This window comes from Vicia villosa, unplaced genomic scaffold (assembly GCF_029867415.1).
Source record: "Vicia villosa cultivar HV-30 ecotype Madison, WI unplaced genomic scaffold, Vvil1.0 ctg.001929F_1_1, whole genome shotgun sequence".
Classification (NCBI taxonomy): domain Eukaryota; kingdom Viridiplantae; phylum Streptophyta; class Magnoliopsida; order Fabales; family Fabaceae; genus Vicia; species Vicia villosa.
In genome coordinates, this window is record NW_026705778.1 from 181,169 (window position 1) to 185,815 (window position 4,647).

Here is a 4,647-nt window from a genome sequence, read left to right on the forward strand (position 1 = left end):
AACAGTTTTCTCCAATATTTGTTTTATTTCGCGGTTAGATACTTCTACTTGTCCGCTTGTTTGTGGATGGTATGGTGTGGCTATTCGATGATTCACTCCATATTTTCGAAGGAGTTTCTCAAGTATTCTTGAAATAAAATGGGAACCACCATCGCTAATTACCAATCTTGGCACACCGAACCTAGGAAAGATGACGTTTTTGAAAAGTTTGATAACTACTCGTGTATCGTTTGTAGGAGAAGCAATAGCTTCTATCCATTTTGAAACATAATCGACAGCTACGAGTATATATTGATTTCCAAACGATGACGGAAACGGTCCCATGAAGTCTATTCCCCAGACGTCAAATATTTCTACTTCCAGAATGCCTTTTTGAGGCATTTCATCACGTCTTGAAATGTTTCCGGTTCGTTGGCATCTATCACAGCTTAGTACAGCAAAATAAACATCTTTCCACAAGTTGGGCCAGAAGAGTCCAGATTGAAGGATTTTGGCGCAGGTTCTAGATGTGCTATGGTGTCCTCCACACGGTGCAGAATGACAGTGTGTTATTATGCTTCTTATCTCTTCCTCGGGTACACAACGTCTAAAGATTCCATCGGGGCCTCTTTTGAACAGGAGCGGGTCGTCCCAATAGTAATGTTTTAGGTCATGGAAGAATTTCTTCTTCTGTTGGTAACTTAGATCAGGAGGAAGCACACCAGCAGCTAGGTAGTTTACGAAATCTGCATACCAAGGTGTGTCAGAGCGGGCTAAAGCTATTTCTGCTAATTTGTTGGTTTCAGAGTTTGGACGGTATGGTTCGAATTCATTGGCTTCTAACTGAGCGATGAGTCTTTCATAAGGGAAATCATCGTCAATTGGTACTTCTTCGGGTTTTAGATTTTCCAATCGAGAGAGGTGATCTGCTACGACATTTTCAGTGCCCTTTTTATCTTTAATTTCCAGGTCGAACTCTTGTAGTAACAAGATCCATCTCAAAAGTCTTGGTTTGGCGTCCTTTTTGGTTAGGAGGTACCTAATGGCGGCGTGGTCAATGTATATGATTATTTTGGCTCCTACCAGGTAAGAACGGAACTTGTCTAATGCAAATACGACAGCTAATAATTCTTTTTCTGTCGTGGCATAATTCATCTGAGCTTCGTCTAGGGTTCTACTCGCATAGTATATGACATGTAGTTTCTTATCCTTTCTTTGCCCTAGAACGGCTCCTACAGCATAATCACTTGCGTCACACATTATTTCAAAAGGTTCATTCCAGTCGGGAGGTTGCATAATTGGCGCAGAGATTAATGCTCGTTTAAGCGTTTGAAATGCTTCAGTGCATTTATCGGTGAAAATAAATTCGGCGTCTTTCATAAGTAATTCGGTTAACGGTTTGGTTATTTTAGAGAAATCCTTAATGAAGCGTCGGTAAAAACCAGCGTGTCCTAGAAAACTTCTTATTTCTCTAACGGTTTTGGGAGGTTGAAGGTTCTCGATAATTTCAATTTTTGCTTTATCAACTTCGATTCCTCTATCAGATACGATGTGTCCCAGTACAATTCCTTATCGAACCATGAAATGGCATTTTTCCCAATTAAGGACTAGGTTTACGCTTACGCATCGTTTAAGTTCCATTTCAAGGTTTTCTAAACATGTTTCAAAACTTCCTCCACAGACAGAGAAGTCATCCATAAAGACCTCCATTATTCCATCTAGGAAGTCGGCAAATATTGCCATCATACATCTTTGGAAGGTCGCGGGTGCATTGCATAGTCCAAAAGGCATTCGTCTATAAGCGAATGTACCATAAGGACAGGTAAACGTGGTCTTCTCTTGGTCGTCAGGGTGGATAGGAATTTGGAAAAAATCTGGAGTATCCATCCAGATAACAGAAATGCGAGTGTTTAGCTAGGCGTTCGAGCATTTGATCTATGAAAGGTAAAGGGAAATGGTCTTTTCGGGTAGCTTTGTTTAGCTTCCTATAGTCAATGCACATTCTCCATCCAGTTTGGGTACGTTGTGCTACAGATTCTCCTTTTGCGTTAGTGATTACAGTAACTCCTCCTTTCTTTGGTACGACATGAACAGGGCTAACCCATTTACTATCGGATATAGGATATATTATTCCAGCTTCTAGCAGTTTTTGGATTTCCTTTTTAACCACATCGCTCATAATAGGATTTATTCGCCTTTGATGTTCCCTAGAGGTTTTACAATCGTCTTCGAGCATAATGCGGTGCATACAGAGGGAAGGACTTATTCCTTTCAAATCTGATATGTTATATCCTAAAGCGGTTTGGTATTTTCTCAGGACAGTAAGTAATTTTACAGTCTCGGTTTGTCCTAAGTTGGCATTTACTATAACTGGTCGGTTTAGTTCTTCGTCTAGAAATTCATATCTAAGATCGGTAGGCAATGTTTTTAGTTCTATAGCAGGCTTCTTTGGTCCAGGTATAGGATCAGGAGTTAAAGCTAGACATTCACTCAGATGGTTATCTTGATATTCCCCACGCCAGTTGTCATCTTCAAGAATTGGCGGCATAGGAATTCTTAGGATCTCGGTTTCCTTACTTGGTTCGGATTTTATTTCCTTGACACACTCGTCGATTATGTCAGCAGAACAGCATGTGTCAATTATAGAAGGTGCTTTTAGGAATTGGGAAAGGATAAATTCTATTTTCTCTTCTCCTACTTCGAAAGTAAGCTTTCCTCGCTTTACATCTATAATTGCACCAGCGGTTGCTAAGAATGGTCTTCCTAATATGATCGGGATGTTAGAATCTTCTTGGATATCCATTATGATGAAGTCAGTTGGGATGTAGAATTGACCTACACGAACAGGGATATTTTCTAACATTCCTACAGGGTATTTTACTGAACGGTCAGCTAGTTGAAGAGACATTCTCGTTGCTTTAAGCTCACCTAGATTGAGTTTCTTACAGGTCGAAAGAGACATCAAACTAACACTAGCTCCTAAATCGCACAAGGCTTTCTCTATGATGGTTTTTCCTATTACGCAGGGTATAGAGAAACTACCAGGGTCTTTCAGTTTTGGAGGCATGTTATTTTGGATGATAGCGCTGCATTCAGCGGTAAGCGTTATAGTTTCATTATCCTCGAGTTTCTTTTTGTTTGATAAGATTTCTTTTAGGAATTTAGCGTACGAAGGCATCTTAGTTATGGCTTCTGTGAATGGTATGGTTATGTTTAATTGCTTCAGAAGTTCTACAAATCTTTTAAATTGCGCTTCGGTTTTTGATTTAGCTAATCTCTGCGGGTAAGGAATTGGTGGCTTATAAGGTGGTGGTGGAACGTAAGGTTTCTCTTTTTCAGGTTCCACTTCGTTATTGTTATCATCAGTCTTGGCAGTTGGTTCGTCAGTTGTTTTCTTTTGGGTTTCCTTTGGCTCTTGTTGTGACATGGGCGCGTTTTGAGTTCTAGGATCTATGGGTCCATCGTAATTCGTTCCACTTCGCAGTGTTATTGCGTTCGCATGTCCTTTAGGATTGGGTTGAGGTTGAGCAGGAAATGTGCCAGCAGGGGCAGCAGTAGGTGCTTGTTGTTGAGCTACTTGTGAGATTTGAGTTTCTAACATTTTGTTATGCGTAGCTAAGGCATCTAATTTGTTCGATAGTTGTTTTAGTTGCTCGCTATTGTGGATGTTTTGATTTAGGAAGTCCTTATTGGTTTGTTGTTGGGAAGCTATAAAGTTCTCCATCATGATTTCTAAATTTGACTTCCTAGGGGTATTTTGAGCAGCTACAGGCGCTTTTTGGTAGCCAGGTGGTACAGCAGGTGCTTGTCCAGGCGCGTACAACGCGTTGTTGTTTTTATAAGAAAAGTTCGGATGGTTTTTCCATCCAGGGTTGTACGTGTTAGAATAAGGGTTTCCTTGAGCATAGTTTACTTGATCAGATGGGACTCCAGTCAAGAGTTGGCATTCAGCAACTGCATGTCCAGTCAATCCACAAATCTCGCAGTTAGGTGCTACAGCAGCAGCGGTGGCTGAAGGAGTGATGGTTAAGTTCTCGATCTTCTGAGTTAAAGCGTCTACTTTAGCGTTAACGCGGTCTATACCACTTATTTCGTACATTCCTCCTTTGGTTTGGGCTTTCTCTAGAGCGGCTCGTTCTCCACCCCATTGGTAATGGTTTTGTGCCATGTTCTCTATGAGTTTGTATGCTTCATCATGGGGTTTGTCCATTAATGCTCCGCCGGCAGCGGCATCTATAGTCATTTTGGTGTTATATAAGAGACCACCATAGAAAGTATGGATGATCAGCCATGGTTCGAGTCCATGATGAGGGCATATTCTAAGCATGTCCTTGTAACGTTCCCAAGCTTCGAAGAGTGATTCGTTATCTTTTTGGGTAAATTCGTTGATTTGACCTCTAAGCATAGCAGTTTTGCTAGGCGGAAAGTATCTCGCTAAGAATACTCTTTTCAATTCGTCCCACGTAGTTATGGAATTAGAAGGCAGGGATTGAAGCCACGCTCTCGCTCTATCTCTCAAGGAGAAAGGAAAGAGACGTAATCGAATAGCTTCGGAACTAACGTTGTTGGCTTTGATAGTGTCGGCGTATTGCACGAACACAGATAAATGAAGGTTAGGGTCGTCTACAGGGCTTCCAGAGAATTGATTCTGTTGAACAGCTTGGACCA

The 4,647-nt window shown here is 41.1% G+C and overlaps 1 non-coding gene across 1 annotated transcript; it reads left to right on the plus strand.

Moving 5' to 3' along the window:
• The first annotated feature begins 4,277 nt into the window (after positions 1–4,277).
• On the plus strand, positions 4,278–4,384 carry LOC131637153 (small nucleolar RNA R71). The gene has a single exon (XR_009294283.1). It is a non-coding gene; the product is annotated as a small nucleolar RNA R71 (small nucleolar RNA).
• The last annotated feature ends 263 nt before the right edge of the window (positions 4,385–4,647 follow it).